This window comes from Triticum dicoccoides, chromosome 2A, assembly GCF_002162155.2.
Source record: "Triticum dicoccoides isolate Atlit2015 ecotype Zavitan chromosome 2A, WEW_v2.0, whole genome shotgun sequence".
NCBI lineage: Eukaryota > Viridiplantae > Streptophyta > Magnoliopsida > Poales > Poaceae > Triticum > Triticum dicoccoides.
Window position 1 is genome coordinate 51,157,765 of NC_041382.1, and position 13,337 is coordinate 51,171,101.

A 13,337-nucleotide genomic window follows, 5' to 3' on the forward strand; every position below is an offset into this window, starting at 1 on the left:
CACATACCGGGATACATACTTGATCCTTCTTCCTTCTGGTGTGGTAAGCAAAATTGACTTACTAGCACACTCAATATTCCCTTCATACTTTGATAACCAATCCATGCCTAATATCACATCCAATCCTTGAGATTCCAATACTATTAGGTCTGAGGGAAAAAACATAGTTTCCAATCCTTAATGGTAACCGATCACACCATCTTTTAGCCATAAACTCCGCTCCTGGTGAGCTTACTAACATGGGTGACCTAAGGGCTTGGGTTGGCAGGTTATATTTAACCACAAATCCCCTTGATATGTATGAATGCGATGCACCAGTGTCAAAAAGAACAAGTGCAGTAAATGACTTAACCAGAAACTTACCGATTACTGCATCAGGCTGATCTTCAACCTCCTGCACATTAACGTGGTTCACCTGTCCCCTATTGAAAGGGTTCGGCTTCTTCCCAGAGCTTCCATTTCCATTTCCATTCTGGCCTTCAGGACATTCATTTGCATAATGCCCTGGCTTCGAACACTTATAGCAAGTGACGTGGCTCAGGTCCTTTTTGGCTGGGGTGGATGGGGTGTTCCGATTCTGGCCGTTGCTTCCTCCATTCCCATTACCATTCTTGTGGCCATTATGGTTGTGCGAGCTACCTCCTCCATGGGTGTGCTGAAACTGAAATCCTGGTTTAGGGGCAAAACGGGGCTTCTGCTGGGCTCCAGAGTTATACTTCCCCTGTCCATACTTCCTCTTGCGGTTCTCAATCTGCTGTTGCTTCCCTTCAATCATGATAGCACGATCTACCAACTCCTGGTAGTTGTTGAAACTTGCTACCATCAACTGCATGCTTAGTTCATCATTCAATCCTTCCAGAAACTTCTCCTGCTTAGCTGCATCCGTAGCAACGTCATCTGGGGCATAACGTGCTAACTTGCTGAAGTCGTCAACGTACTGGCCAACTGTCCTACCTCCTTGGCGTAAGTTGCGAAACTCACGCTTCTTTATGGCCATAGCTCCTGCTGAAACATGGGCAGTGCGGAAAGCTTGCTGAAACAGATCCCATGTGACAGTGTCAACTGGGTAAGTGGCTATGAAATTCTCCCACCATGCTGCCGCGGGTCCGTCAAGCTGGTGAGCAGCAAACTTCACTTTCTCACCATCCGTGCATCCTGCAGTGGTCAACTCCCTTCCTATCTTGCGGAGCCAATCGTCTGCTACTATCGGCTCGGTGCTACTGGAAAACACCAGCGGATTTAGCCTAAGGAAACGGGCTAAGTGGTCAACATGTGGTGGTGGTGGTGGATTGTTGTTGTTGTTCTGCTGGTTCTGGACTAACATCTACATCAATTGATTCTGCTGCTGGATCAACTGAGTGAGCTCCGGTGGAAATCCATTGTCACGTCTCGGAGGCATCTGAGGGTTTAGAAAAGACGAGAATTGAGAATAGAGTGAGGTCTAAAGAGAAAACACTACCCCAATGCACATGAGCAAATGCACACAAAATCACTTCATTCAATCAAACAAGGGCTTACAATCGGTTCTAAACTATCGCAAAAGTGCTCGACTATAATGTTTACATGGGGGAAATACTACTACTATCTGGTGGTCATCTAGAAATTTGAACCAGTGGAAGACTCCATGATATCTGCTCCAGCTTCGTCTTCAAAGTCGGGTTCACTTGGATCCGAATCGGTGTCATCGATGATGATGTAGTTGTCCGGACATGCGACGTACTCATCTTCCTCCTGGGATGCTAACTTCCTCTTGAGTTCTTCAATCTCCTGCTTAAGATCGCCATTGTGTCTTGCTAGAGCTACGATCTCGTCCATGTAGTCCTTGCGTGTAGACTTCAGTTCTCCTTCTAGCTTGATGATCCTTGCCTTCGCATTCTTCAACTCTATCATATCATTGCACATCTGGTTCTCGTGGCGTCGAATGTGGTGGTTTAACTCCTGGATGAAAGATGCAATGGATCTATCCTTCTTGGTGCTGACTAACTCCCATTGTTCATCTCGGCATCCGCAAATCTGGTAGATAGTGTCCTTGAGGTCTTCTTGATAAACTTCTCCAATGCGTCCTATGGTGATATGAGCTGCCATGCTCCTTCCCAGACTCCAGGTTGGTGCATTGAAAACACTATCTATAGGCTTCGTGATTGGCGCGAATGTCCTTCCCGGAACGTGAGCTTGAATCTTCCAGCGCTCCTCTTTAGGCAGAGTGGCGTTGAAGGTTCCCGTGAAGCTTGGTAATCCAATGTTCAGGTACTTGGTGACTTCCTTCAGATGAAATCCAAATGGTGTGCCTTCATCCGGTTGGGCGTACTTAATCTTCGCGTTCGTCATCCTAAAAGAGTAGAAAAGATGAGGAGTTAGAAAATGAGAAGAGAATGGTAATCTATGGCTTTAACTTAGTGGTCGTGTCCTATAGTCAGCGTGTGCTCTGATACCATCTCTGTGGCGACCCGACCCGAATGGATCAAGTCTACTGTGCTCCGGTGTCATCCCTGGATCAGTAATCCTGACACCACACAGTACACCGAAGGATTTATAGCAGAGTGGCAATCACACACTTATTACATCGTTGTCTCAAAGAGAACTTATTACAATAAATATGGCTTAAGGCCATCTAATGTCGATAACAGCGGAAGACTCGGAAGATAAATGGGTCCATCAACTCCAACGGCATCACTAAGTATAGGGCCACGACCTAAAACACCTTACTCGTCGTCTGAAAAGTCTGCAACATGAGAAGTTGCAGCCCGAAAACGGGTCAGCACATGGAATATGCTGGCAATGTAACACATAGAGAGTAATGGAATGAAACAGCTATACTATATGCATATATGGCTGGTGGAAAGCTCTATGGTTATAGTTTTTGCGTAAAGCCAGTTTTTCCCTACTGCAAAGGAATAAATTCATTTAACTATCATGGTAGTTGTTGAACATCGAGAATGGTTGATAGCATTCCGATCCCAATTAAGTGAACAATTAAAACCCAACAATATTAATTAGAAGTAACATGATGAGATTCACATGATATTCAAGTACTAGATACTCAAGTTGTCCATAACCGGGGACACGACTAATCATGATTAGTTTTGTACACTCTGCAGAGGTTTGCGCACTTTTGCCCACAAGACTCGATCGCCTCCGCTTGTTTTCTCGCACTACATGGCGTTTGAGAAACGGATGACCGAGACACAGTCTTTCAGAAGCGCTAGCACCTTACATGTGGGTAGACTGTACCACCTACAACCCCTACATCTGCTAGTCTACCCGTAAGAGTTCGCACGACTTAATCAACTATGCCAGAGCCCATAATGGCTTGTGGCTGCACACGGAAGTTACTAACATGAATGATCTTATGATCCCTTTGAGCCTGGGTGGCGATCCAAAAAAAATAGGCAAGTCCTGATAGACATCAGGTGCCTCAATCCACCCAATTGTGTGTTTAAATTGCCACCTTAGATAAACCATTAAAATTATCAACTCACATCTGTCATGGATATCACTCACCCAATCCACGTCTAATAGCATAGCATGGCATAATAAGCAAACGTAGAAGTAACTCCCAAAGGTTTCATAATAAACAGGTAATAGGTACTACCTCATCTACTTCCCATCCCACAATTTAATTAGATCCTAATCATGCAATGTGTGAGGATTTAACTAATGCAATAAAACATGGGTTGTAGAAAAGGTATGATCAAAGTGTTACTTGCCTTGCTGATGATCCGCGAGACCTAGGGTTTCGAAGTAATAGGCGGCGCAATCCGGGTGATCTATTGCAGACAAACAACAAGCACACAATAAGTACTCATCTAATGCACAGGTAAAACTCGAACAAGAGATCGAACCAGAAAGTTCAACTTAAGAACTCCGGTTGCAAAGAAAGAAAGAACCGAACAAAGAAACCGAAAACAAACAGCGGAAGAAAACAACTCGGTTCTAGCAAGTTGAAACTAGGTCAAAATTTTACAGTAGCAAAAACTTGTTTAAGTTGGTTAGACGGAACGGCGGTTTCGAAATGAAACTCCAGGCGCTTGAATTACCTGATTCCGAAAAACGAGCGAGAAGATAAACTAGAACGAAGATCGGATCTATGATCACGATCGCGGAATAAATCCGACGAGAAGAAAAAGAAGAATGGTTAAACGAACGGACGTTCGTTAACCTAGAAGAATCTGGTGATCACGTTCGTTAGGACCAACGGTCCGGCGAACGGTCCAAAGGCAACTAAATCGGAAAAGAAAACGAATCCGATCTAGGGTTTCGGAGAAGAAAACCGAAACGAAAAACCGATCTAGAAAATGAATCAGAAGAGAAGAAAAGAATCGGAACGATTAGAAGAAAACGATCCGAGGAAAAGAGATGCGGGGCAACCTCGGGAGGTGGGCTCCGGGCGGCGGCGGCTAAGGGCGGCGCCGGCGCGGCTAAGGCGGTGGCTTGGGGCTGCGCGCTGCTGCTTGATGCGGCTTAGGAGGAGAGGGGCTTGGGATTGATGTGAGGAGGGGGGGGGGTTGGGGTGTATTTATATTGGTGAGGGGAGGGGGTTTCTTGGGGTAGGGGACAAGAAATAGAGTAGGAATAGGAAAGAAAAAGAGGAAACGGAGTAGGACTAAAGTCCTACTAGGACTCCAAAAGGGGCGGCGGCGGTGGCCTCCTGGCGCCTGGCATGCGCGGCGCGGGCGATGGCCTGGCCGGCCGGCTGCTGGCTGGGCCTTGGCCCAGGGCGCTACAAGATATTTTTTTAAATAGTTCCACACGCAGAAAAACAAAGGAAAAAGAAACTAAACGAACTCCAAAAATTCTAAAGTAAACTTTCTCAGACTCCTAAAATGAGTCGAACAAAATGAAGTTTTCTCCGGGCCAAAAATGCAATTTTTTGAAAACATGCATTTTTCCTATCGAAAGGAAACAAACGAAACTCTGGCAAAACCAAAGTTTGATTTATTCATTAGATCTTCATTTTTTTCCTAACTTTGGGAAAGTCATATTATTCCCTCTCTCATATTTGATATTGGAAAAATAATTGAAGATGAAATAAAATAAATCAAATGATCCTCTTTTCAAATTTGAGAAAACTCTCAATATGAAAATAACGAAATCTCCAACTCTCTCCGAAGGTCCTTGAGTTGCGTGAAATTTCTAGGATCAACCAAAATGCAAGAAAAATATGTTATGCATGATGATCTAGTGTATAACAATCCAAATTGAAAATTTGGGATGTTACACTGCCCGACGGCCACCGTCCGCTACGAAGCTCGCCGCCGGCGACTCCGCCCACCCCAGGGACCATAGCGACCACCGAAGGGACCGCCTCGACCCCCTGGGCCCGCGGATGGCCTCGGTTTCTTGAACGGTACCACCGTTCGCCGGCGTTGATTGCCGGAGCCTCGCCTCTGTTCGGCCAGAGGAAGAAGGAGGCGGGGGCGACTGGTCAAACCTGACCAGTGGGCCTCCCGGACCCACTGTCAGCGACCCAGCCCCGCCCGCGTGGTTTTAAGTGGAAGCGCAAAATCCTAAAGTACGTCTCTCCTGCTTCGAAAGCGTATTCTCATCGAAACGTTTTCCTTTTTCTGTTTTATTTTCAAAACAAAATTTGACTAAACTTTGACTGGCTATAACTTTTTAAATATAAATCCAAATGAATTGATTCTTTTTCTGTTGTTTCCCAAATATTGTCTAGTTTATTTTCATATTTATTTCAAAAAAAATTAAACAACTTTTTGTGCTGTTTTTAAAGTATGTGTTATTTGAATATTTTCAAAAATAGGAGTTTGAAGAAGGAGAAAACTTTCAAAAGTGTTGGAATGCACCCTGCCTCTCCACGACTTGAAGGCAAGCATTCTGAACCCTGGCATAATATTGTGTGTGTTATTTGACACGGTCACAACACCACCTCGACACGGAGTATCCGTTATTTTATGCGATGATATGTTCATACTCATGGGTGCATATTGATGACTTCATGCTATTGGAGTTTGGTATGTTTGTGATAGTAGTCACCATCACATGCCTTTCATGCATACCGGAAGGAATCCAGAAAAGCCTCTGTCTTGGGTAGACACGGGCTTGACTCTAGTCCTCCATCGAGACGGTTGTGTCCGGTACGGCATGATGAGGTATGACGAGTGGTGATTCTGTCTGTTGGTTGAAAGATATTTGTTATGCTAATCTTGCAGGGAATACTTAAACCTCCTGAGTCGACTGTAGATCGAGTCTAGTTCCAGCAACCCCCATACTTGTTTCGTGCTGCCACTTGTCCCTGCCGTAGGTAGGGTACGGTTCAGTAAGTTGTCAACCCCTGTCTTAGCACACACCGTACAGAGAGGCCATGGTGGAGGATACCGGCTGCATCCGGTAGGCATGCCACCTGGTCCAGGGGCATGGGTGTTTCCGGTTGGGACCGAGAGGGGGGCACCCCTTAGAGCGCATGATTGAAATTTGATCCCATGCTACGCGAGGTTGTAGCCTCCCCACTTAGAGTTTTGCTTAACAGGTGTCGTGGGTGACTCCAGACACGAGTAAAGTTAAGCTGGTGTGTGCAAGTCAGGCGTGTTTTCGACTAAAAGACCGTAGACGGAATTAGTTCCGATGGACTAAAGAAATCCGTTACTCGTGGGTAAAGAGTACACCCTCTGCAGAGATATTATACCTATTCGAATAGCCGTGTCCATGGTTAAGGACTACAGTCTGGGATGGGTCAAGTGTCGGTCTTAGTGTCGGTCTTCGGAGGAGAAACTACTAACCCAGAACATGAATCATGACTTGTGACGTATGATGATTAAGATTATTACTATTATGGACTAACCATTTATGTTATTTGAATTATTGAGTATCCCTGGGATGGTTCTACCTCCTGGATATTCGCTATGATTATTCTTATATAAGCCCTTTATGTGGTGTCGCTTAGACGCCCGACTATGGCATGCTTGTCATTTCATTTACTTATAAGCCCTTTATGTGGTGTCGCACAGACGCCCGACTGTGGCATGCTTGTTATTTCATTTACTTATAAGCCCTTTATGTGGTGTCACACAGACGCCCGACTGTGGCATGCTCGTTATTCCTTTTATATATAAGCCCTTTCTGTGGTGTCGCCCAGACGCCCGACTGAGGCATGCTTCATATTATTATCCTTTCGAGGCGTCGCTTCAGACACCCGAACGGTGTTTTTTTTTCATTTCTACCCCCTGATTGTTTACTCATGTTTTATTTTAATGATCTGCTTGCGTGCATCAGGAACCTTATTTCATAAATGACGAAGTGATCATAGAATATTTCAAAACATGATTATCAGTGGCTATATTATACCTGTGTTCTCAATGTTTGCGAGTACATTCAAAGTACTCACTGGCTTGTCCCTGGCTATTGTCTTGGCCAGATTTCTTGCGTGGAGTGGAGCATTGTGATGACAGCCCCGGAACCTACGCAATGGTGATAGCAGCCTCGCGAAGATAGGAGTTATCCTGGTCAGCTGTTCCTGTGGGAAATGGAGTCTCATAGACGCTGATGATCCGCAAACCGCTTCCGCCATCGACCACTAGAAACCAATTGGTGTACTCGTAGGCCAGAATGGTCTTGTACTACATGTTTTGTACTTTGCTTGGAATTTCTGTATCAAGTTGGTGCCTCATCAGCTAACCGTAATCCTGGGGCTGGTGAGCACAAGGGCCATTTTCCGGGAAATTAATATCCCGAAAAACCGGTCCGGGCAATCACCATCGTCACCGGCGCGACACCTTGATCTCCATCGTAGCATCGTTGTCGTCTCGCCAATCTTATGCTTCTACGACTATCGCTACTGCTTAGTGATAAAGTAAAGCATTATAGGGCGATTGCATTGCATACAATAAAGCGACAACCATATGGCTCCTGCCAGTTGCCGATAACTCGGTTATAAAACATGATCATCTCATACAATAAAATATAGCATCACGTCTTGACCATATCACATCACAACATGCCTTGCAAAAACAAGTTAGACGTCCTCTACTTTGTTATTGCAAATTTTACGTGGCTGCTACGGGCTTAGCAAGAACCGTTCTTACCTACGCATCAAAACCACAACGATAGTTTGTCAAGTTGGTGCTGTTTTAACCTTCGCAAGGACTGGGCGTAGCCACACTCGGTTCAACTAAAGTTGGAGAAACTGACACCCGCCAGCCACTTGTGTGCAAAGCACGTCAGTAGAACCAGTATCGTGTAAGCATACGCGTAATGTCGGTCCGGGCCGCTTCATCCAACAATACCGCCGAACCAAATTATGACATGCTGGTAAGCAGTATGACTTATATCGCCCACAACTTACTTGTGTTCTACTCGTGCATATGACATCTACGCATAAAACCAAGCTCGGATGCCACTGTTGGGGAACGTAGTAATTTCAAAAAATTCCTACGCACACGCAAGATCATGGTGATGCATAGCAACGAGAGGGGAGAGTGTTGTCTACGTACCCTCGTAGACCGAAAGCGGAAGCGTTAGCACAACGCGGTTGATGTAGTCGTACGTCTTCATGATCCGACCGATAAAGTACCGAACGCACGGCACCTCCGAGTTCAGCACACGTTCAGCCCGATGACGTCCCTCGAACTCCGATCCAGCCGAGTGTTGAGGGAGAGTTTCTTTAGCATGACGGAGTGGTGACGATGTTGATGTTCTACCGACGCAGGTCTTCGCCTAAGCACCGCTACAGTATTATCGAGGTGGACTATGGTGGAGGGGGCACCGCATACGGTTAAAAGATCAAACAGATCAATTGTTGTGTCTTTGGGGTGCCCCCCTGCCCCCGTATATAAAGGAGCAAGCGGGGAGGCGGCCGGCCTAGGAGGAGGGCGCGCCAAGGGGGGAGTCCTACTCCCACCGGGAGTAGGACTCCTCCTTCCCTTGTTGGAGTAGGAGAGAAGGAAAGAGGGGGAGAGGAAGAAGGAAAAAGGGGCTACACCCCTTGTCCAATTCGGACCAGAGGGGGGGTGCACGCCTCCTTCCTTTTGGCCTCTCTCCTCTATTCCCGTATGGCCCAATAAGGCCCATATACTCCCCGGCGAATCCCCGTAACTCTCCGGTACTTCGGTAAATACCCGAATCACTCGGAACCTTTTCGATGTCCGAATATAGTCGGCCAATATATCGATCTTTACATCTCGACCATTTCGAGACTCCTCGTCATGTCCCCAATCTCATCCGGGACTCCGAACTACCTTCGGTACATCAAAACACATAAACACATAATATAACCGTCATCGAAACGTTAAGCGTGCGGACCCTGCGGGTTCGACAACTATGTAGACATGACCGAGACACGTCTCTGGTCAATAACCAATAGCGGAACCTGGATGCTCATATTGGCTCCCACATATTCTATGAAGATCTTTAACGGTCAGACCGCATAACAACATACGTTGTTCCCTTTGTCATCGGTATGTTACTTGCCCGAGATTCGATCGTTGGTATCTCAATACCTAGTTCAATCTCATTACCGGCAAGTCTCTTTACTCGTTCCGTAATACATCATCCCGCAACTAACTCATTAGTTGCAATGCTTGCAAGGCTTAAGTGATGTGCATTACCGAGAGGTCCCAGAGATACCTCTCCGACAATCGGAGTGGCAAATCCTAATCTCGAAATACGCCAACCCAACAAGTACCTTCGGAGACAACTGTAGAGCACCTTTATAATCACCCAGTTACTTGTGACGTTTGGTAGCACACAAAGTGTTCCTCCAGTAAACGGGAGTTGCATAATCTCATAGTCATAGGAACATGTATAAGTCATGAAGAAAGCAGTAGCAACATACTAAACGATCGAGTGCTAAGCTAACGGAATGGGTCAAGTCAATCACATCATTCTCCTAATGATGTGATCCCATTAATCAAATGACAACTCATGTCTATGGCTAGGAAACATAACCATCTTTGATTAACGAGCTAGTCAAGTAGAGGCATACTAGTGACACTCTATTTGTCTATGTATTCACACATGTATTATGTTTTCAGTTAATACAACTCTAGCATGAATAATAAACATTTATCATGAAATAAGGAAATAAATAATAACTTTATTATTGTCTCTAGGGCATATTTCCTTCAAAAATATGGTTAATAGGATATTCACTGCAGCCATACTAAAATAGTTTGTTATTTACAACTAAACTATATTGTTTTTCATATGATATTGACCAAAGAATGAAAACTCTATTACCAAATACAAGAACGTATTATAGAAAAATAATGTTGACACGTGGGAACTATGTGTCAAGGTATTGGTGATCTATGTATGCGTTTGACTTTAGTTTTTCTATTTCCCCTATAAGAGCTTGTAACACTGTTTCAACACATGATTATGTGTTACTATACTAAAATCGTAACACAAACAACTAACACATATTTATATGTTACTTGCTGAATATATATGTAACACATTCTACCAACACATACTTATATGTTACTGTCGCAATATCTCTGTAACTGATTTTGGGGCCTTGTATAGTATGTGTTACTGGCTATGATTGAACACAAATTATGTGTTACTGTAATTTTCCTTGTCACACATTTTTCTATCTGTTACATGATTGTGTTACTTAATGTCTGTTTTGTTGTAGTGCACATGCCAACCTACTCCATCACCATGATGGTGCTCCACCACACCGCCCTGAACTGCCACGCCACCCGCGTCACAGCCCCCTCACACGCCACCAGACATTGCAGTTCCACGTTGCTCGGTTAGCAACATGTCCCCACACCACCACGCGACCTCCAGGCAGCAAATCCGCACCGTCGGGCCACCTACGCGACCCCAGGCGGTAGATTCGCGCTACTGGCCCCATGTGCGCAGCGCCACGCCTGCTCCCTCACCGCACCTCCTGCACTGCCGCACACAAGCGTAGACACGCTCGCTCGCCTTCGTGTAGGCTGATATTAGGAAATTGTTTTGTTCAATGGGGTGATTATCATTGCGATGGTGCTGATATTAGACAGAGTCTGGGGAGAATAGATTTCTGGAATCCTGGGTTTTCATTACTAAGGTTGATATCTCTACTCCTAATGGAGCAGTTGGTAGTCTCGCTTTCAGGTTTTTTTCCGTCCCACCATCGTCTGGTTTTTTTGGTCGTTTTTTTTTCATCGTTTTTTTCGTCTGGTTTTTGTTTCGTATTTCACCCCGCACGTAAAACAAACAGCCAACACTCGATCTATTTCATCTCAGCCCCGAGCCCCGAGAGGAGCCGCCGCCGCCGAGAGGAGACGCCCCAACCCCGAGAGGAGCCGCCGCCGCCGCCGGGGAACGAGAGGAGCCATCGCCTCCAGGTCACCGTCGTCACACACCGCCTCCTCCAGGTCGCCACCGTCACACACCGCCTCCTCCAGGTCGCCGCCGTCGCACACTACCTCAGGTCCGTTGATCTCTCTCCTCCTCGCCACTCCTCACTGCCAGCCCCACACAGATCTGCCTCCATGGCGGGGATTCGCTCTATGGCGTTCAAGAGAGGTGGCTGCAGCCGCCATGCTGCCGATCCGGTCCTTGCTGCTAGATTCGGACCTCTCCACCCCTCCTCTCGGTCCGATCCAATGGTGTTCGCATGACGTCGATCTCTCGGATGGCGTGAGGTCCTAGCGGCAACGTTAGGCCCCTTGCGATTGGGGTCAATTTGAGGTGGCTCTGGTGGAAACGTGGAACACATCCTATTGTTACAGGGGCTCCCGAGGCGACATCCAGTTGCTCTGCGCGCGCGGGTTAATTTCACCTATGTTTGCTTTTGCGTTCGTTGTCCGCGCTCAATCTCTGCCACTGGTGGTGCAAGCTCCGCATGCACTCGTCCGAGCTTGCCGAGCAGTCTGCACTGAAGCAAACTCACTGGTCGTCCTTTTCCTTTTCAGTTTGAGATAGACAGAAGTACTTCCAAACTTATTTGATTTTTTGTTTGTGTATGTGTCGTTCGTTCGTTGTAGTTGCTGCTGTTCAAATCTCAGCACCATTATATAGTACTAGCCATTCTCGCTGACACTAATAGTACTTGGAGATTTACCAACAATGGCAGTAGACATCTTCCTAAACTCCGTTCACACTGCCGGCCCCCAATTTGTTTCCATTCCCTGACATGCATAAGATATCTGCGATATTTGCCGAATTATTATCTGCAGGTTTGAAGTACCAAGGCACAATGGCTGATTGGGCACTGGAGGAACTACACACCATGGTTCAGACACTAACTTCCCTGATGCGACCAACTCATCAGTTCAGTGAGCATTGTATCCTCTTACTGTTGCCATAATTACATGCATTTCACTTTTGCATTGTATGTGTACTATTGCATGGTAGTTGAACACGAATTTGGGTTACTTGACATCGTAAAATATGGTGGTTACTCTTGGATCCGGTGAATCTAGTGGTTCTGTTTATATTATGTATTGTGGGACTATTGAGTTCACAACGCTTTCCAAATACTTTTTGATTTATACTCATGCAGAAAAATAAAGAGCATCTTGATTCTTGAATTGTTGAAGGAAACTGTAGCTAAGGCTGGTTACACTAGAAGAATTTTTTTGTCTATACATAGTTCATGATTCAGCCCTTGTCTACTAATTCATGTGTGACGGTTGGTCATTGGACTGGATGTTGCTGCTTCTGAATATTACGGTGAAAAGGATAAGACTCATCAGCCTCGATTTTCTTGTGTCTTGAAATGCAGGTTTGGTTCATCTAACACTATATTACGTCCATTTTTCCAGCTCAATTTTTTTTTACCATCTTGCAATGCGAGGTGCAAGAGAGCATGTGTTGTTCTATGTCTTATATCCTGTTAAATCCTATAGGGGAACGACATTGTAAGCTTGGTTAGTTTGATGTCCTACGGAGAAGCAAAATTGGTTGTGCCCACCGCCAGAAGATTCATCTTTGTACTCTCTTCTCCATTTATGAGTGCAACGAGAGGCAGAGTTAGTCATGGTGATGATCATATTGTATTCTTGTGATGCTTGCAGACTGGGAGTGTATTTATACTTCATGCTTATGAGTTATGATGAATCATTTCTATGGCATTGGGAAAAGGTCATTAGGGACTAGCATGTTTCACTATTGTGATTACAAACTAAAACTTGTGCAAGTATGATAAATGGGTGCATTGATCTCTTTTTTGTTGTAGTGCAACATCTTGGAGATGCACACAATTTGATATTACAGTTCTATAACATCTTGGAGATGCACACAAGTTGGTGCCTCTTTTTCTACTATCAATGATGTTTGTTGCAGAGATTTTACTTGAATTCTGGTTCTTGGTTGAAAGCCCCTTGTCATCATAGTTTACTTGAAGGCAGCTTCACAATGATTCTCATAATGAGGGAGTCATCTTT

The 13,337-nt window shown here is 45.3% G+C and overlaps 1 long non-coding RNA gene across 1 annotated transcript; it reads left to right on the plus strand.

The window, feature by feature from the left end:
- Nucleotides 1-12,619: 12,619 nt before the first annotated feature.
- On the plus strand, nucleotides 12,620-13,025 carry LOC119358904. The gene is made up of 2 exons (XR_005172321.1): nucleotides 12,620-12,676; nucleotides 12,801-13,025. It is a non-coding gene; the product is annotated as an uncharacterized LOC119358904 (long non-coding RNA).
- Nucleotides 13,026-13,337: the final 312 nt, after the last annotated feature.